General features: G+C 37.8%; 1 long non-coding RNA gene across 1 annotated transcript in view; it reads right to left on the bottom strand.

Annotated features, from left to right (window-relative positions):
- LOC121469863 (uncharacterized) overlaps nucleotides 1–20,444 on the bottom strand; it is a 37,937-nt gene extending 17,493 nt beyond the window's left edge. The window contains exon 1 of the long non-coding RNA XR_005980146.2: nucleotides 19,735–20,444. This is a non-coding gene — a long non-coding RNA (uncharacterized lncRNA). The remainder of the gene's footprint in view (nucleotides 1–19,734) is intronic.
- Between the last annotated feature and the right edge of the window lie 1,742 nt (nucleotides 20,445–22,186).

The following is a 22,186-nucleotide window of genomic DNA, read 5'->3' as shown; positions in this document are numbered from 1 at the left end:
TAAGGTAGCAATAAATCTGTTAATAAAATCACAAAATGCATCATGGGACCAAACCCTTTTAGTCCTTTGAAAAACAAGTCCTTCGAAGTTTATAACCTGGCAGCAACTCATCTGGCATGTAGGTAGCGTCTTTGGCAGGAGCCTGGATATGCCCATTAGAGATATAGAAAACTCTACCAATGTCACTCTGTTGGCATGGAATGGGGTGATCATAAAAATTTTCAGCTTTTCTGAATCTTAGATATGGTTTTCTTTATTGATTTATTAATTTTTCTTTGTTCAGAATACATCAAAGTCTACTGATTTCATATAGAAATAAACAGTAACATATGCATTTACGATCAGACAGAAGTCTAAGACCCACTCTGTTCAGGCAAAGACATGTTTAACTTCAGCTGTTTAGGTTGCCTTTCAGGGACTACTCAGACTTAGAGAAAACATTTATTTGGGCAAATGTTTAGAAAAGGAACAAAGGAATGAATTGCATAAGTAGCAATTTACTGAAAGCTGCAGAGAATGCTACCAACAAAAGCAACAGGCACCAGTTTTGCCTTGCGTATCTTGTTAAAGTGCTGTCCTTGCATCCAGTTTTCTCTCCTGACTAATGGGTTTTAATCTGGATACATGACATCCTACATTAAAAAAAAAAAAACGTGGAGGAAAGCAGAGAAAAGGATTAATCCTCAGACATCTTTTACAGAGATCCTCAGTGCAAGAAAAGAGCCAGGGATTCTCAGCACGAAGTCATAATTTGATGAAACTGCATACACGCCGTTCAGGATTTTCTGTCTTTACTGCAGTGCTCTGTAGCAGTTAATGACAATGAGCACATGGGACCTCTTCTGAAAATTTCCTCGAACTGTGACACAGTTTTCTCACTTGGTCTTTAATTTAGATTTGTCAGTCAAGGTCCCTGTGTGCAGTCACAGCCAGGGGATGAGCACCAGACAGAATGAAATGGGCCACAGAGACAGTGGCTACAGCAGAAGCTCCCAGGCTCCTGTCTGGGCTCCCACCAGCAGCAGTTGCTTTGCTGAGATTCTCATCGTGCAATGCTGAATGAAGACATTTCCATCAGTGAATAAAAGGGACCCATGTCGAGACTTCTTGGCTTCAAGTGATGGCAAAGTAACAGCAGAACAGAGCCCTTGCACTTCCAGTGCCTCAACTCTTTGATCACCTTTCTTGACTTCTCCACTAAGTCCATTCAATATGGTTTGGGAAATATTATTTCAGACCATAGCTGTTCTTTCTTGTTTTATTTCTGTAAAGTTATCCAGTAAGGCTGGGTTAAAAAAAAAAAGCTGTGAACCTGTATTATTTAATACCATAAAGTGTTTTCAGATACAGCTTATATCATTGGCCTTGGACATATCAGGAAATTATAAAAATATGTCCAATCCATCATTTAACTTGTGCTAGGGACTTTCAAAGAGACTAAAAATTAGCCATCAAAACTGTTTTCAGGAAGGGTATTTCCACATTTTTATGTATTTATGGAGTAAAGGATTTCAGAAAGTCATAAATCTCCTCTTCTGAATACTTGCACTTCAAACATCACAGAATCACAAAATTGTTTGGGTTGAAAAGAACCATAAAGATCATCTAATTCTAAACCCTGAATATGGTCTAGAGTTCTTGGGAAATTGTACATATTTCTGCAATTTCATTATCTGTGAAAATTCTCTTTTGCCAAGAGCTCCTATGATGGAACACTTTTTTGAAAAAGAAATCATGAGGCCACATAGGGGAATATGGCACTTAGTGACAAAATGTGATTTGAAGTCATAAAAATGACTTCACTCAAGTATTGTGAAGAAAATGACAGTATTTCCTTATGAAGATGTTTGAGGTATCTGAGAACATACTTGGGAATTTTGGGTAATTTCTGAGAGGGCGTGTGAATATTTGCTAATCAAGGCGTTTAGTTTTTGAACTGGAAAAAATAATGAAGGTGGATTCACATAGTTTACTTCTGTATTAAAAGTGGAAAGATGATCAAATCATCAAGCTCCTGCTGACACAGCTGAACCAATGTTAACACAGCTGGGAATTTTTTCCTGAAATTCCCTCTTGTGAAAAGGCTGCAGACATGCTAACACCAATATCTCAGAATTTAACACTCTCAGGCTTTTGGGAAATGCATTTTAAACATAAAATTAGATCTGTATGGTGTTTCAAAACTTAGATATGCATATTTTAGTCTAAACTAATATCAAATTTAAAACCGTTTTAGATCAGTAAATATAAATATAATGAGTAAAAATGCATTGTATTATCGGCAAGATAACTTCAAAATCCACACAAATGAAAGAAACGAAACTTGTATTAAGAAATTAAATGTTCTCCTAAGCATTTTCCATGTCCACAAATTTTCAGTTATTCCTATTTTTATTCATTTAAGATTTTTATACTAAATGTTTTCAATGTTATAAATAGCTTTCTCTGTTAAGTTTTCTTAAGCTATCAGAATCTTGATGTACCATGCAATCTACTTTGCAGTTAGTTCACATGCTGCTTTGCTGAAGTTTGAGCAACTCTAGTAAATGCTTGTTTCTTCTAATGATTTATTTATCAATGTAGCTATATTCTACCTATTGTAAAATTTCCACTAGGCATTTGACAAGCATAGCTTTAAAAGTTTTTAGATAAATGCTCTGCAAAAATCACTCAGCATAAAAAATTTTTAGAAGAACAAATGAGAGAATGTTTATTTCTTGCCACAAAAAATACTATTATGTGAGAAAGAAAAGTGACTTTTCTTAAATTTAAGATTAACTTTATCCCCTTAGCTTGAGCCTTTAATCTGTAGAAAAACCTGGGGATTTATGAGTGTTAACAGACCTGAATTTTTTATTTCTCCTTCTTTCCTTTTACCTTGCTTGTTCATTTTCCATCTGTGTGTCCCCTAAGAACCTGAGAGCAATGATTGAAAGGAAAGATAGATGATTTACTTGACATGTCTTTATTCTACCACACAGACAGCAAGTTAAAAGTTAACTTTTTAATTTTATATTCATACATATACATATATATATATATATTCTTTAAATAAAGTTAAAAGAACGGTCATGGCTGATGGTTTAAATAAACATAAAATTTTGAAATTCAGTGGCACTGAGTGTGAAGAAGATAATAATACCTGGAAAGGTACAAATTTTTACATGGGCACTATGACTCAATGATCCTTGTGGGTCCCTTCCAACTCAGAATATTTTGTGAATCTGTAAATATTAATCTTGTAGAACTATGTTAATTATAACTGAAAAGTGAGGCACATCCTTTGATGTTCAAAATTCACAAGGAATTTTCCTGCTGCCAATAAGGTTGCTCAAGATAACTGCTCTAATATGAAAATTTTACATTATATGTTGAAATATGTGTTTACAATAACCATAGTGTACTGAATATCCTTTATCAAAAAAAAACCCCAAACTATTGGTCTTTGGTTCATATATTTTTCTGGTATATGAATTTTGATTTTAATTTTCTAGTGGAAAAAGGAACTGAACAAGGTCTTCCTGAGAGTCATATCCTCACTGTTACAAAAAGGTCTATTATGTAAAGAATTCTCCTCTAATACCCACTTCTAAAGACTTTTGAGATAATTTCAAAGTGATTTTTTTCCAAGAGAGGACATGAAGTTCTGCATCCTAATTTAATTGAGGAGTCTGAGCTTCAAAGAACAGCTGAAGTTTCAGATACTTTTGTGCTTTGTGTTTCCTAATGAAACAGCTTCCAATCCAGTAACTTTTTCTCTTTTCAATCACTCTACTCAAGCAATGCGCTCATATAGAGAGTTTATGTCCTAAAATATGGATTCCAAACTGAATGTTTTGCCTGAGATTTATGTTTTGTAACAGCTGACCTGTAGCACCCACATTCCTTAACAAACCTGGTCCAAAAGAGGCAATGTGGCTTTTTGTTCTTGCAATTTCACTGGAGTAAATAAAGAAGTATCTCACTAAATTCAATGCAGTGACGGTGGCACAATATTGTTTTTGATATTGTTGGATTAGGTCTTTCATAACAAGTGCAATTAGCACCTGATTGATCTGGAAAAAGCAATTTAATAACTAATGAATAATTGGAAAGATGTGATGTAAATGCACTAGAATGTAAATGCACTAGAAATAGATTCACTCAAAAACAAATGGGAAAATATAAATTAGGGGAGGAGAAAATTTAAAAAATGTAAAGACAGTAATGAAGAAGTGTATTTAAATGTCAAAACCATTATTTTTTTCTGAATAGTATTTTCTGTGAATATCCAAAAAATGGCCTTATATCTTGTACTATTTGCTTATTTGGGCCATCCTGAACAATCGTAGGCTTCCTCCACTAAAATCTCACTTAGAGAAGCAATGGCAAGCTTCAGTTTGCAACCCAATAGATGTATGGGAAATGGATGTGGGAAATCCCAAGCTCAAAAATTGCAGCAGTAAGGGGAGAAAAAAGTGTTTTCTTAATTGCTGATTTTCCCATGTTTGATCTCATATCTGTAGAACAGAAAGTTTGACTGTGGATTTAGATTAAGCGAGTATGCAGGAAACCAAAGGAAACAAATATTTGCAAAATCAAGTACCCTATGTGACATGAACATACAATGAGGGATTAATTGTTTTCAAACTGAACACATGAAATATACTCCTTTTCTAAAATAAATGTTTGTAGTCCTCACCACAAGCTGAAAAGAGCAGAGGAGAAGGAAGAGGAATAGGGGTGGGGAGGGGGAAGAAACAAGGAAAAGGGAGGGAACAACATCTTTTCCTTGTTAAAGCAAAATAGAAACTAAAATGAGCTTTCTGTTACAAGCTTCAGTGATGCTACTTCTGCAATTCTGTTTGGAAATGGAGGAGATAATTGCATTTTCAACTTTGAACCCTTGCCATTCATTTCTGTGCTGTGACCTCAGTAGTCTGTTTGATTGCCAGCCTGTTCAGGTACCAAGAGCAAAACAGAGGGAAATGACACAGCAGAAATCAAATTGCATGAGTCATTTTTTTTTAATTTCCTTTATGTTCCTTATATAATTCTGATGGCAGCAGAGCTAAAGTTAATGAACAGTAGTAAAAGCATCTGCTGAAGCTGTGTCAGTAGATTCACCTCTGTGTTCACAACTGCAGCGCTGCAAAATTTATCCAAGGTCTCTTTGAAACAAGTTTTTAAATGAGGTGAAAAGTACCAGAATTATGCAGCTCATGAAGGAGCCATATAGTGTTGTGGTACCATAAATAAATGCTGACATTTCCTCACTAGTAACTACAATAGCAGTGGGTAAAATTGAAATTCAGGGGGTTAGACTACTATAAAATTTTTACAAGGTTAAGCAAAGGGAGCAACTAGAGCACTGTGAAATGTCCACTGTGCCTTTTAACCAGATTTCTAAGGGCAAATATCACCTTCTTCACCTCAGGGTGCCCAGACTTTCAAAAGTAAAAGAGAAAAGCCCCATCAGATTAGTTTCTGGGCTTTGCAGCAGGAGGCATTGCTTGTATGTAATTGCTCAGTTTCATTATTCATGGGCTAAGAGCAAAGTGCTCAGTCAAAAGAAATTGCCAAGGTCTGGGGCACTACATGGAAGATATTTAAGATTTCATTCAATAAAATAGTTTATAATAACTTATGAAAAATTCATTTCCTGAAAGAGGAAATACCAAGCATCTACTTAATTTGTGTGTATTGCTATTGTCATATGCAATCCATGTAAGGGTGACCATGGGGGACCAATTGCTTTCTCATGGGAATCACATGAGAAAGGATAGGGGCTTTTTGTTGCTGCTTTAATTTCAGTGGCTGCTCCTGGAAATTAAGTAGTAAAACTGCTCTAATAACTCAAATTCTCACAAATGGTTTGCTGGAATGATCATCTTTCTCCCTCATACCAATGTGAACAGTGACAATGGCAGGATTGCAGGATGCTGGACCAGGGATTGGGAGCTTCTTGACGATTCTGAGATTTGTTCATTGAGTTCCTTAGACTTAAATCCTTAAAGAAAAAACTTAAATCAAATGACTCTTGCTTGTCTTCAGCTGACATGTGGAGCTGGTATTCTGAATAGTTTGGCTTGGGAAAGCTGCTTACCCACATTTTTCTTGATTCTTCAGTCTGACAAATAAAGATAATTTAAAATAAGCAACTAAGAGCAAACTCAATAAAGGCTGGGCTGCATAAAATCAAGTGTAGGTCTAACACTATCTGCACTATAAAATTGTGACTTTAAGTCCTCCCTCCAGTTGCTACAAATTCCTAGAGGAGATTGGAAGTCATGGACACCCACTTGCCTTCTGCGGGGCATCCATAACTCTCTTGAACCGATGCCCAGATGTACCTCAGGTTTGAGACAAGGCATATTGATCACATTCAAATTCATCATGAATCAGAAACCAGATTTATCAATTTCTCCACTGATGCCCTGATATAAGCATTTCAAATTGGATTCCACTAAAAATACACCAGATATTTTGACCAAGTTTTGAATATTTCTCTTCCTGCTTGTGCAGAAAAATGCAGAGGCATTTCCCTCTTAGAGGATGTTTTAAACTGATACTTGGGGAGGCAGAGGACATGGAGACAAAATCTAGGCTATGTACCCTCTGCCTGCTCTCAGTAGGTTCAAGAGCTACATGTTGGCTGGGACAACAGTGGCCTCAGGCCTTCCACCCCCCCTTAGGAAACAACCATCATGCTTCTAACCAGCTGATGGTATTGCATATGTTTGCATTAGAAACCTAGAAGGTTGAGCCAGACCAGCATTAGACAAGTTCCCTACGCAGGGGATTAGTTCAGAATGCTAGACTAACACAGAGGCATATCTTCAGGTGAAAGAGGGATAGGGAATAACTACATTCTGTGTTGCAAGATGGTAGAGGAGGTCACTCTGTATTACCTTGATACCTTACTTGTGCATCAGCACCAGGCTGCCCTGAGGAAAATGAAAAGAGGAATATTGTCACTATTTGTGCTCTCAAAAAGAAATAAAAAAAGAAAAGCCATTTCCATTCAGCATAATTTAGCAAAGGTCACAGGCTCTTTGCTTTTATGAATTCCACAGAGGTGTAGGCACCTGAAATGGGTTTTATATAGGAGATTACTCTCTTCATGGAGTTTTCCTGGTAAAGAGTTACAGGCAATTCCCTGTTCAGCCTTTGGAATTTCTCTTGGAGAAAGTGCAGATTATTTTGAAGATTTCTGTGATATACCTTATTTCTCTTTAAAACTGTAAGAAGCAGAGGAATTTGCCTCAGCTCTCTGGATTTCAGCCTCAGGAGGGCCAAAACATGTTTTTCTCTGCCAAAGCACATGGGTGTCAATGTGGATTCTGTTTCAGATTTCTATCTGGCTTTGTTTATTTTAAAGATCAAGGCTTTCAGTAAAAAAAAAAAAATCTAAAAAGTAACTAAAACCTGTACCCCATATAGATTACAAATTGCATGTACTTTACAGCCTTAAAAGTGACAGCCAAGGAAAATAAACAGTTTTATCTTCATCATGGTGGTGACTCCTGGAGTCTATGGAGTGAATACAACCCTTGCAGGCGCTGAGATATTAGTGTCAATAATAGGTGTGCAGTGCAGATACCTGCTGAATAGCAGAATGATGGGGCTCTGTTGGGGCTCACAAGACCACTCTTTGGGGTGGTAAGGATGAGATCACACTGCCTTATAATTCTCATGAGTTGGAAGCTCCTGGAAATGCAGCTGACCTTGTGCACAGGTCACAGCTGATCAAATGTGCACTCTGGCTTGTGTTTGCTGTAGGTGGAAGGTTGTTATGGGAGAGGAGGCAGCAGACAAGCAAGGAGTTATGGCTCTGTTGCTGCAGAGGTCAGGGATCTCCAGCTCCCTGCTCTCCATGCTGCTAATCCTTGCAAACGAAGTGTCTAGCGTAGTAGCCTGGAAATTGTAATGGTGACGTCATTCTGTCATCTAAAGTTCAAAAAGAGCTTGATTTGGTTTGGAACTTTCTCCAAAACTCAGATTCTTACTGTGAAGGAGCCAGTGCTTCCTTAGAAAACTGAAACCAACTAGCATTTATTGAACCATAGCAATTATAAATAAGGGATCATTATTTGCAATTTTATATCCTTTTCATGCTGAATTTTCTGGATGCAGCATAAGCATTCACTAACTCATAGCCTCATGATAGCACAGAGTTATAGCTTTTTAGCAAATCAATTGATACCAAGAGGTTAAGCAATTGGGTTATTTTCACAGAGGGAATGACTGCATAGCCAGCAATGAAAGGATGCCAGAAATTCAGGCATTAGGTACTTCTAAATCACTGTGCATCATTCAGAAGGCACTGATAAATATTTACCTTCCTGAATGCTGGGACACACTGCCCTTTCCTTAAAGTAATGCTGCCTTCTCCACTCAGTAGTTTTATTGTCTCTTACTCTAAGGCCCATGAAAGGATATGACTGTGAAGGACATTAGGAGGACATTTGGTCCATTTCTCCAGATTAAGTTATTCCTGAGAGATATCTGTTAGGACAGGCAACAGTAGTATTATGTTCTTAAAGTCCTCTAATATTAGAGATCCCCTGGCTTCCATCTGTAAAACCTCTTCATGGTTTTCTCTTCCTAAATTTTTCAATACTTTTCATAAAGTCTGACCCATACATTTTTTGTAATTTAAAACTGTTGCTTCTTATTCTATGCTTTGTGTCCATGAGCATCAGACATTCCTCCTCATCCTTTCATAAGAACCTTTCACACACTTGAAAGCTGTTACCCTTCTCCTTCACCTACTCTTCTTTACACTTCTTTGATGTCAGGGTCACATTTCCTTGAGTTCTGATTGTTATTGAGTCTTTGCTATACTTCTCTAGCTGGTCCAATTTTCTAGAAAGTTATTGCCTGGAACCAAACCTGAGGCATGCCTGAGGGAGACCTGATCACCACGTGCAGTTCACAGTAAAATGTCTGTTTGGCTGCAGGACTACTGCCTCATCAGTTGCTTCTTATCTTCAATTCCTGAGGCCAGTAATTTTTATGTGAGAGTCTGCCTGAGAGTTCACAGAATCACAGAATTGCAGAATGGTTTGGGCTGGGAGGGAACTTAAAGATCATCTAGTGCTGACCTTCCCATCATAGGCAGGAACCTTTTCCCTTAGACCAGGTTGGTAAGGGCCCCATCAAATCTGGCCTTGAGCACTTCCAGGCATGGGGCATCCACAGCTTCTCTGGGTAGTTTCTTTTTGTGCCTCACCACCTTCTGAGTAAAGAATCTCTTTCCTCTTCCCAACATCTAATTTAATTTTTTTTCAATTTAAAGTCATTCTCCCTTGTCCTATCACTACATGACTCCAGGATGTTCCCCTCTGGTTATCTTGTAAGCTCCCTTCACATACTGGAAGGCTGCTGTTAGGTTTCCCCAGAGCCTTCTATTCTCCAGGCTGAACAGCCCCAGCTGTCTCATCCTGTCTTCAGAGGAGACGTGGTCCATCCCTCTGGTCAGCTCCATGGCCTTCCTCTGGACCACGTCCACGTGCTCTAGTCCATGTCCTGCTAATGCTGGGGGTCCCAGAGCTGGATGCAGGGCTCCTGATTGGGTAATTTGTTGCATTATTTATATTTGTCTTTATTAAATTTTATCTTGTTTTTTTTTTCAGCCCATTCTTGCAACGTGTTGAGGTGATTTTTTAATTCAAATCCTACCCTCCAATTTATTCACAGTCCTTCCTAGCTTCATGTCAGCTGCAAATTTAATAAGTGTAAATTCCATTCCATCACTCAGGTCATATTGCATACACTTTTATAAGCTTTAGGAAGACTGAAAGAAATCATCTGACAATTTGGCAAAAGACTGTGCTCCTGTGTACCACTCAACTATAGAAAAAGTTTGCTTTTTTTTTCTAAATATATCTGAGACTTCCATGGTTTTGGTGCTTTTTTAAAACTTTCAATATTTTTAAGCCTTCTTTATATTTCTGAATAATTTTTTTAGTATTAACCTTTTTTATTAGTAGTTTTTAAAAAGTCTGTTATGGGGTAGAGATACCAGATGTAAAGCACTAACCACTCACATTGTGCTAGCATTTTTAATGTTGTACTGAACTATGTAAACCACAAATAAAACACAAATGCCACCAATATGACAGAGATTATCAAAAAATGCTGACACCAGCAGTCTCCCGGGGAAAATTTCTATGTGATCAGTTTTAATCAGGTCTTTCTCTGAAGCTTTTATGTAGGCTTCCACTCATGCAGGTTAGGGCATCTGCCAAGAGAGTATTTTCCTTACTGTTTATGTAGTGCTGCAAGTGAACATTATAACTCAGAGAAAGGAATGTAAATCCTGATATGTTTGATTTGCTGGGCCATGGTGACACCTTTTCCATCAGAAACAAAGCTTTCTTGTAATTCAGCTTACTCAGCAGGGTTTGCAAAGCTGCATAATCCCATGATTTTCAGCTGCTAAACCTGTTGCAGATATTTAATATAAAATGACAAGAGCCACCGTTCTTTAGACTATTTCTTTGACACTTAAAAATATTCTGAGGCCACTGACCCATCATGAACCAAAACCTACAACGGTGCTTAAGGGTATGTTTGTTGCAGATCTTTGTGATTGATGTCCAATGAGAAATCTGAAGTTTCCTGGGAAGCAGAGGATTTAAACTGAGATTACATTGTAATCTTTGTCTTGTTTATTGTAAAAGGCACTATAAAAACCATTCAGGTCTTTAAAAATATCTTCAATGTGGGAATCAAAAGATGTTGAAAGTAGGAAAGTGTGCTTCTCATAACTCTACTAGTCTTTAAAATTCCCCTTATTAATATTTATCTATATTGGTGATTTTTTTTTTTAAAGATACCCAATGTGAAGCCTTGTTTGCATCCTTGGTTACTCAATAAAAAGGAATTTAAATGGATTTTTATAGCTGTTGAATTCTACATATGGTCTTGGATTACTTTTGCCTGTACAAGTTATCAGAGTTTTCTGTAATACCCAACAGCTTCTAGATAGGATGCACCTTCTTTTTTGCCCTCTTCATGGGATATTTCCGTCAGTAAATTGTATTTCCAATTGTGTCTGTGAGAAGATACAAAGTCCAGGCATTGGCCCTTTGGACTACCTGAACATTTTGGACACTACCCTGAACTCTTAGCAGGCTGCAGGCTGAGATGGTCAGTCCTGCTAAATGTTTAATCAAAAGGCCCATGGTCCTTTATCCTCAAAATAAAAATTGTCACTTCAGATGTTCTCCATCTTTAAAAATATGTATCCCAGAGCATAATCTTTAATTTTCTGCTTTCAGCAACATTTCTGGCAATGTCATGTAGTTCTGTGTTAAAGCATTTTCTAACACACTGGCAGATATCTTTAAACTTTGTCTAAAGTAATGCCAACTAAAGTTTCTGATAACTTAATCCTAAGGAAACCTAAATATGTTGCCAAGAAGGCCATTGGCATTGCATTTCTTGTGATACAACCTTAAGCAAGATAGCAAATAGTGCCAGCTGAAAGACCCAGTGCAAGCAAATACAGAATTTTAGAGGAAGAAACCATAAATAACATTTTAAATATGAATGAAAAGGAGCTCTGGGTACAAGAGGACTTAATTATTTTTCTTTTCCCTCTTAGTAGGATTCTCCAGATCATAGTTGGAATTCATGTTCCTTTGGTTCTTCCTCAGGTATACTGTAGCCACAGCCTCCTTTTCCGTGATATCTGTTTTCCAAGGTCCATTAAGACTGGACGCTCTGTGTAAATTGAATATTGGGTCTAGAGAGACTGTCCTGGTATTGCAGGGCCTGTTGTGACACCTACAGAAGCAAATGTATCCAGACCTGCTGCTGTGTTGCTGAACCACTTTGTATTCTTGATTATTCTTCTGTATTCCTCAAGGGCTGGTCAGCAAAACAGTGTGAGAAAATTGTTTTAGAGATTTGTTGTTATCAAGAGTGAAAGGAAATTGGCAGCCCGAAACAAAACTGAAAAATGTATCTTGTATTTCTGCAGACAGGAATCACTTTGGAAAGAATCAAGAAGAGTAAAGTCTGATAGTGATCCTTAGAATGAAGTAAAAAGGTTTTGAAACTGGCTGAAGTGAAAATAACATGCACTCCCAAATATATTCCTTGCTTTCTAATTTGTCATGATACACCAGCTTAGACATATGTTTTTGCCTTTTTGAAAAATAGTCTAACTTTATTTCATTCACATAGATTTTTCTGCTATGATACATGAACTTTGATAATTAAAGGAGCAATTGTATCATGACAGGATAACAGGCCTTCTGGATAGGAAGAAAATTGGTAGATGCCCTATAGCTTGACTTCTGCACACCTCTCATGTGTAAGCTTGGGAAACATGGACTACAGAAAAAAACTGTTAGGTGAGTGCATTACTCATTTAAGAGATATGTATTAAAAGAGTAGGTGTCGCTAATTCAAAATTAGATCAAATTAGAGGGATCGTTTGAGAGGGTGTTTACAGGAATTATCCTGAATGGTACGTAGTGCTTTTTCAAGACAGGATGGAGAACACATTTATTAAGTTCACAGAGAGCACCAGTTGGGCAATATATGTATGACAAACCAGGATTTGAAATACAACAGTGTTGATAAATTGGATAAATAGCCTGGAAAAATAGAATGTAATTAATAAGCTAAAAAAATACAATGCTCTGCCTTTTTTCACAAATAATAAACTACACATAAGCTGAAGGGTAATGCGGCAAAACTACAGAAAGGTTTAGAATGAGTCACCAATAGAAATACCATTGGTTGCAAAAGAGAGACAGATTCACGTGTGTTTACTCATTAAGTGTCACCTGTGTTACAACAATAATATTTCTGAGTGAGGTTACACCTTCAGTATGTGTTCTGTAGGCAGCTTGGTTGGTGGAGAACAAGATTAGCTGGAGAGACACCAAAGGAGAGCAGTGAGAATGATGAAGATTGAGAGGGGACATTTGGGGAAAAATGAAGGTGTTAGATATTTTTGATCCAAAGAGTGGAAGTTTAAATAACAGAAAGCTTAGATGAGAAGGGGAATGCAGGCTTCCCTTTGTCTGCCTGTTGAATAAGAACAGTTATCTTAAACTGTGGCAAGACAAATACAAGTTGAACATAAGGAAAATTTTTCCAGGAAGAAGAAAAATGAAGTTTTTGATCAGTGTCTGAGAGAGCACTGGAAATCCCACCTGAGAAATCCCTAAAAGATGTTTGGACAAATGTCAATCAGAAATAGCATAAGATAACTTATCCAGTCCCAGAGTAGAGAAATGACTGGATTATTTCTTCAGTTATTTTCTGGTTTTGTTTAATATAATTCAAAATTTGTCATAATTTTTGACAATGTGTGTATTCTTTTGGCTCAGATAATCCTACATTTGACTTTTAGTTTTTCTGTGCTTAAGACACAATGATTAATCTCTATTTCTGAAAAACTGTCAACCAAAACAAAAGAAGTATCTCACTCGACATGTGCCTGACTTATCACAGGATCACGTTATCCATGTTTTTTCCTGATAAGTTATAAAGCCATGTGAAAAAATTGGATGCACTTTTGATAAATTTTCCCTTTTGGCCTCTACTCTGCCATTAGTTTCATGTTCCCCCAGGGATATTTCTCTCATGCCAACAAGTTCAGACAGTTACCAAAAGGTGTCTGCATCTGGCAAGGACCCTACAGAGAAGACAACTCTCATTATGGAAACACATCCTCTCTCCCTTCTTTTCTCCTGAGGACAACAGGCAGCACCTCGAGTAGAGGGATATCTGATATTCATTCATTCCCAATATACCATTAAAATGTTCACTCTGACAGCTGGTGATCACGTTGTTATCTCTCTGCTCATGCCAGGGGTCATTCCTGGCTTTGCTAAAGCATGCAGAGAATTCTTTCTAGTTGGCTAATGTCCTAAACCATTACATTTGAAAAACATTTTCAGTAAATTAGGATAAAGACTGAAAATATAGAAATCTAGTCAATCAAAGGAGAGGCTCCTATTTATTTCAGCAGGGTCGAATCAAATCCCTTACAGAAAATATCCAGAGGTTAATTCCCTGGTTACGAGGTTTTTCTTCTCTTGTAATCAGTTCATTTGGTCTCATATTAACAAAAGCATCTAGATAATTATATACAAAGAAACAATGCAAGGACATTTTAAGAATCCTGCTTATGCCTTCTTTTAATTCTCTTTGAAATATCTGCTATATACCAAGTAATGAATAACTCAGGCAACCCAATTTCCCAGTGATAAAACCTTTACAGAGACTCCACTATTGCACAGTCTCTTCTTCTCTGCGTAATGTTATTTAATGTGAATTTTCTGCTGGGAAAGCACAAGTAGGCTAGATAAAATGGAAGTATTGCAAACTTGCTTGAGAGTCAAACTGAATTTTTGCCTCCTTCTGAATATAAAAGTTATATCAGTGATCAGTGACATTTCTGCATTGCATTTTATACATCATTCGTTTCTGTATTTCCCAAATCCCTTTCTGTAGTCTGACATATCTGTAAAATACCAATATTCTACAGAACGCTGCCCAACGCTACTGTATGCCTACAATTTCTTTCCTCATACTCACACACATACACAAAATCATAGAATGCTGAAAAAGTATGAATAGCTGTGATTCTAATTTAACCATTTAAAAAATTCTCTGCCGCCTTATAAAATTATTTCAGTCAGTAGTTTGCATTGCACACTGCTAAAGCAGAGCAATGAAGTGCAAGGTTTGATTTCATCTAGCAAAAACCATTTAATTAGGAGACAAAAGAAGTCTGCCTGAAGAGATGTCTGTAAGAAATCCCCTTTGACAAAACTGGAGTGTGTCTGGGATTTTTCACCTTGTTTGTTTCTGCTTGTTGTCTTGCTTCTACTGATTAATGTGTGGTTCCTCAAAGCCTAAAAGATATGTGCTGACAAGTAGACTTTTTTCCTATAGCCATGAAATTTGTTTGAGCTAAACTTTGCCGAACTAAAAAGCTAAGCAGGCATTGAACTTTTGCATGCACTACTTTTTTCAGACAGATAAGAGCTATTATATTATTTTAATGTTTTTGTAGGAGTACCTGAACTGCAAACTGGATGTGGACAATCATGAGTTGCAGAGAACTGATAAAAAGCTTTTTCTTCAGCAAGAAGTACTAGAAAAAAAGTGTTTTCAAAAACTGCAGAGCAGTGGGTGGGTTTAGTTCACTTTCGGCTGGAGCAAACAAAAAGATCAATGAAAATTTTGCCTTTTACTTTTGACTAAGAGATACAAACAGCATGTTACCACAAAAAGCCAAAGCACATGGAAAATTTGTGAATTACTATCCATCTTGCAAATCCATCCCAAGACTTGTGTATTTTGTGTATTCTGAAAAGTCTCCACCTTCAGCCAGTACTGGTGGTTGACATACCTGCACTCTTCCCTTTCACTAAATTTGTTAAAATTGCTGGGGAAGTTGTGCTCAGCCTTCCTAGCTCAGGAAAGCAAGCATTCTGCAGTCTGCCTCTCAATGCAGAGTAAAACAAAATCCCCCAGAGCACAGGCTGGCTCACAGACATGTACATTTTCATCCCTCCAGGCTGATAACCACAGCCAGCAGTGTATGAATGAACGTGCCATGTATGCAAGGATTATGCAATATGTATCTGCACCGTCCAGTTCACGTTAGCATCAGTGCGAACATCTTATCAGGCTGGGCTGCTTCACAAATAAATGCTGCCAGGCTGCTGGAATTATCTGCACAGTCAGATACTCATTTTTAGCTTTTTCATCATGGCTGAAGACAGCTCCACTTGATCTCAGCAAAGTTATTTTAAAATCTGAGAGTTTGCCAATGTTTCTTTTTAAAGGATCACATCTAGTGTGACTCATTACTCCTGGATTTCATTTGTCAGAGCAGCCAAGTAGTCTAGCTTTTACATTCCCAATGGCCATTATCTCTGTTTGCTAACAGCTAAATGGCTGATGCATGGATACACATTATTCCTGTGTTTTCATGCAGAGAGAGATCTTTTGCTGGGAACAAAACATTAAAACAAGACACTAGAAGAATATGCTAATCCACAGATTTTAGAGAAAAAATGGTTATTGATTGGAAATATGTATATAAGGTATATTTTACTGACTACTAGCTCTAGGGAGTTTATTCATTGGATTTCTTTATTTTTAGATTATATAATGGATGTGTTCCAATAGAGTCTTATGCTACTGACACTATATGTTAAATAATAATTTCTAGCAGCAATCAATATGTTAATTCCAAATACAGCAGCTGGTTCCACAGTATGATCTTTCCTCATCAAACTACTGCCAGAGCCTGCCTCAAAGTAAGCATGTGAAAAACCTGTATGTGTTCAGCCACCCATTTAAGCCAGTGAAGCTGATTCCACTGGCCACTGAGAAAACCTGATTTTAGGCAAATACTTCAGTGAGTTGGGGTCTGAATAATTGTAAAATTGAGCTGAAGAAACTATTTGATTAACTAACGTGAAGCCTGAACAACGTAATTATAAGATCACGCACATCTGGGGTAGAATTCATTAGACAACATTAGAGTTACCTTTCGATAAGCACAAAAAGTAAAATAATTGTTGCTCCATTAAATATATGTCCTATAGTTTGTGCATTTCATGTCTGCTACATGGTGCTGCAGATGCTTTCTGATTAGCAGTGAAATATGATGATGATGATGATCTACAATTGCTCAGAACAATTTCAATTGATAATTAGCTCAGCAGAGAAAATTCCTACGATTACTTCAGGAGGTCAGAGCAAATGTAATCCAAAATCATTCAAGCCATTGAAATGTCACATTTATAAAAAGATCCCCTCTACTCTAAGGGGGAGATAAGACTAGCATCAATAGTAAAAAGATATAAATATTTAAATTGATACTGTGACCTTTACACTGGTTTTTGGTTTTTTTTAAGCAGTGTGCCTTGAGTGTCCTCTAGTACATCGCTACTAGTTATAGATCTATTCATGTGAATGATACTGGGCCAATTTTGAGTTGGTAGATGTGATAAAGGCAAGATTTCACTCTAAAAATCAAGTGAGAATATCTTCTAAGGTGTGGAAATCCAGACACGGCTGACACAAAGCAGTTGCACATGACTGTGTGACTGCATCTGCAGCACGACTGTTGAGTGGAGGTTAAAATGACCAGGCAAGCAGAAATTCCATTGTTGTATGACAATGAGTTTTGGTAATACCATTACCATAAATGTGCATCATCCAGTCACATAAAGACATAACTTAACCTTTGAAAATGTTACATTTTAAAATATAATATGAATGTATTACTTGGAAGGAAGGCAAATAAAGGAGCAGCAAATTGTTGGTTTGAGTATTAAATGGTTGATTAAATAGATAGCATCTGCCTGTGATGACAATTAAGTATTGTCATCAAAGATTTTTTTTGTCATTTGAAAAGAGCTAGACCTGTGATAATTGTATTTTAAAAAATAAAAGAACACTGCTGTGTGCTCTGTGTAATTAAACTACTTCTCTGCTGTTGCAAATGTGTGTTTTAAGGTCACTTAAAGAGTCATCAGCAAAAGCATTATTTTTTAACAAAAAAGCAAAAGCAAGGCAAAGTTCATTGCCAAGGTTCTCTCTATTAGTAGATGGCTCAGTAGAAGGCTAAAGCACACAGAGAAAAAGCCAGCTAATATCTAAAATCAATGTATCTAAAACCAAACTCAACCCAAAAATTACTGTGTGGAGGCTGGAGGTGTGGGGGGAAAAGGGTAAGGAGAGGAAAATGAAGGAAAAGAAAGGATAAAGAAGACCCTCTTGTTGACTTGTAAGCTGAGCCCTGGGGACTTGACCAACAGTTTTAAGCCTAAAGGTTTAAAAGCACTTGAACTTAGCAGCACTTAATTGATAGCTCAAGTTAGACAATTTCATAAAAGCTTCATGTAGAATTTACTACAGCACAACAGTAAGCCACTTACAGGCCTAACTTTCAAACCAGAAGTAATTAAGAATCCAGGAGAGCAACATTCCATTCGCTAGGGCATATGCACACTTGCATGTACACAGACCTAAAGAGTAGATACAAGGTATATCTGTGAATAATTCCCTCGAATCCAGTGAAATACTCATTTCAGATGCCTTTGCATCTTCTAAATGGCCATGGGGTCAAGCCTCAAAGGGTGAGGGATATCAGCCCAGGATTCACTGCCCTTGTTTGGCAGTGGTTCTGCAAGTATGCCAAACCTAAGAGTTCACAAGTCCCACGCAGAGGCAGATTGCTGGTCACCGCCCACTGTGGCCCAGGAGAGCTCGAAGGGTCTCACTCAGGACCCCTCTTTGCAGGGCCACAAGAAGGTCGGCTTTAGCCATAATTTTCATCCTGGCTGCAGTTCAGGTTGTTAATTTCCTTTGAAAGTTCAGTTACAAAAATGTTACTCTGCTTGGGTTGTTATTCAGGCAAGAAATGTAAGTTTCCAAGGCTGTTCATTAGAAACAGGAGCTTGTTAGCATAATTTCATGGAAGCAGACAGTATTTCTGATAAGCTCAAGAGGAGCTTAGACCAGGTGCTGTTCGTCAAGGCTGAGGCCTAATGAGCATTTCTTAGATCACAGTGTGGCCCGAGGGAGCAGGGGAGGGGGGAATGCACCACCACATCTGCCCATTGTATAAACTAACACGTGATTAGAACATTAAAACTTGGAATAATTCAAACAACAGTTACAGGTCCCTTCCAACTTGAGACATTCTACCATTCTGTGATTCTATGAACAGTTCTAGGTCAAAAGACTTTCTGTGTGGTTTGGGAGTCAGCAGAATTTACGCATTTCAAATGCCAAAAAAAGGTCACATGTGTATTGACATGCTGGCATATCCATAACACTGAGCAAGCACTTTTCAGAGGATACATGAGCATGGCATTTTCTGACCTCTTTCACATCCAAACACCCTGTACATGTCTGGACTTCAGACATCACCTGTCTTCCTAGGGTGTCTTGCAAACCATTATTTGAACAGACTGTATCTGGCCTTGAGGGGCCTGTCTGTGGTCCTGAACACAGATATTTGTCTTGATATGTCTCCAGCCTAGTTGTGACTATGTTACATATCTGGGTATCATTTTAATTTGGGTACTCATAATAAGGAGGAGTAGAGAGTTTAAACCCTCTTTAATCCCCCAGTAAACCTCTGTATTGTGTATATCATCCCACCAAGCTCAGTTCTCCTCACAAAATGGTTGATGTGGTGTTTCAGCATGTAATTTAGAGAGAAAGCAGCTGATAAATTAATTTCTAATACATCAGCCCTGCATTGAAGGGTAAAGCCCAAGCTGATAGAGGGGCAGTGTGTCATGTGGGCAGCATGGCACTAGCATTCAGGGGCTGTGGATCCTCTGCCTGGCTACAGTGCATTTTTTTCCACAGAGTGACCGTGAACACATTATTTGTCCTGTTATAATGCGAATAAGATGATTCAGACTTCAATTTAAAACACTTCAAAATCTATGCTTGAAAAGCTCTATACGAGCTTTAGCTATTATTGAAAGCAGTGCCAGGATTTGCACCAGGTCCCCTCTGTTTCTGCATGTATTGTTCTTTATCTTCATCGCTTCTTTTGTCTTCACTCCTTTGCCTCCCACAAACCTCTTCCCATAATCAACCTTCATAGACTGCACTCAAAATAGACCCCTTCAGCAGCCTGAAATAACTACTTCAGTTTAAGGCATGTAAAGATATACAGAACAAGCCAGTAAACAAGCTGATGATTTTCCCCAGTCATCTAAAGCAATTATATAAACTTACATATGATCCTTGTGCTCCTGTTCCTCCTGCAGTCTTTCCTCTTTCCTTCTTTGCTGTTTTTCTATCATAATTACTTGGCATGCTACACCTGCTCGAGTCCAAAGGGTCTGAAAGGCAAGGGATGTGTCTTTTTCTCTTTACTGTGCCTTCCATACAAATGTAGGAATGAACATTACATTTGAAGCATTTTCTGAACACTTTGATGATTTACTGTTCTGCATCTTTGTAAACACTTTGTTTTCTCCCCTGCAAAGAATCAACTGCCTCTTTTGGATCTTTTGTCACTGTGTGTTGCAGTTTTCTCTGCCGCAGAGCTGAGATGGGTTCTTTTGAAAGCATTTGCTTCACACTCATTTATTTCTTGCAGAGTCACGTCACCCCAGGGCTTGATTCTCACTGCCTTTTGCAAACAATTTCTCCCACTACTTGGGGCTACTGATGATTCTTTCCTGCTCTCTCTCTCTCTCTCATAGGAGTGTGGGTTTTCCCTTGAGAACTGTACCTGATTTCTGAAGAAACTAAAGGTTGTAACTGCATGAGAAGGAGCAAGGGGCTGTGTTACACCATGCCTAGTGTCTGACAGGCACAGCCAAACCCCTAAGGAAGATGACCACAGGGTGTCACTTCCCTAGGACACCTCTGCAGGTCAGGACTTTCTGACTAGAATTTTTTGTAGTAGTATAATGATGTTTCCTCTCCCTCCTCTACTCCTAGACTCACTAATATATTATCAATACATATATTACATTTTTAACATAAAATGACTGGGAACAGGGAAGTAAGGCTGCCTGCCATTAACCTCAGAATTAACATTTTCAAATAAGTATCCAGAAGGCTCCTACAGTCCAAGAGATCATCATCATTTAATAGCACAATTTGCATTTAATTCTATTCTTAGAATCATAGAATGTTTTGCTTTGGATGGGACCTTAAAGATCATTTAGTTCCAAACCCCCTGCCATAAGCAGGGTCACCTTTCACTAGACCAGTTTGTTCAAAGCCCAATTCAGCCTGTCCTTAATTGCTTCCAGGAATGGAGCATCCACAGCTTCTCTGGGCAACCTGTGCCAGTATCTCACCACCCTCAAAGTAAATAATTTATTACTAATATATCTAAATAAATCTCAATCTATTATCCTTAATTTTTAAACCATTACCCCTCATCCTATCGCTATGTTTCCTGATACAATGCCGCCCTATCTTTTCTGGAGGTTCCCTTTAAGTACTGGAAGGCTGTAATAAATAAATTGTTCCTCTTCATGGAAATCTTAAGTAAAAGGCAAGAGATTTATAGAACCTGAAGAGAAACCAGAGTTCACTAATCACTTCTGGATTGCTCTTAGTGATACTGTGGCAGATTTGAATCCTTTAGACTGAAGTGTTAAATACACAGATTCTGGTATAAACAGTAATAGAAATGACATGTAAATCTTTTTGTATTATATTTATATGAAGATAATGAAGAGCAGGAGCTTCACTCTATCATCTAGCCAGAATGCACTAGGTAGTAGAGCTACACAGTTCATTTATTTCAGGCTCTCATTTGATCTACATAAGGTGCTCTTTTTCATCTTCCTTCCTTTCACTGTATTTTTTTTTTCTTGAACCCTAGTTTCCAATGCAAAGAAGAGTTCAGAGTAAAATTTTGCCCTCAATGTCAGGCCTACTTCAGGTGCTGGACCTCTCTGGGAAGACTTACTTGGTTCTTCTTGCTCATTTGTGAGTCTTCAGGAATTCTGTCATGGGATATTTGTCTGCAGAAAAGGGCAGAAAAAGGAGAGAGGACATTGGAAATACATCTATATACAAAAGATTAAAACAGAAAAAGACATTAACTGTTTCCTTTCCTTGACCATGTATGGCAATTAGCTTAATTCTGTTAAAAAGTAGATTAGACATTAGGAAAAGATTTAGCTATAACTACAGGGGAACTGGAATAAGCTACCAAGGAAACTGATAAAATCTTTTCTTGGCAAATTTCTGTGAAACAGAAATATCTGACAGAGGTGATTTAGTTATCTTTACCTTACTGCAAAGCAATAAACTGGACACTATGAGATCCCCCTCTGCTTTTCCTTGCCTTCAAATATAAATTGGCATTGAAGACACTTCATCACCAGGCCTTGGCTCCCAACAGCATTGTATATGGCTGTGGTTGGTTTAACTAGTCCAGGAAAACACTCCTGCCCATATTTTTAAAGAGGCAGGCTTCAGAATTCTGTCAGTGAAATAAAGCCTGAAAGAGAGCATTCCATCTGGGGTAACCCATTTTTGCCGTATGTCAGTCCCTGTGAATGTTTTATGTATGTATTCTTTGGAAATCATCTAGCAGAAACAGCTGTGTGTGCTGCCCACCTGCTCAAGCCTACAATCTAGTGTTATTTCAATTAGATTTGATTGCAGGAAAAGTTTATGAAACAGCTATCAATGATTTCATGCCATCTGGCTTCCG

This window comes from Taeniopygia guttata, chromosome 4 (genome assembly GCF_048771995.1).
Source record: "Taeniopygia guttata chromosome 4, bTaeGut7.mat, whole genome shotgun sequence".
Lineage (NCBI taxonomy): Eukaryota > Metazoa > Chordata > Aves > Passeriformes > Estrildidae > Taeniopygia > Taeniopygia guttata.
The sequence above is the reverse complement of the archived record's forward strand: the minus strand, read 5'-3'. Positions and strand labels throughout refer to the sequence as shown.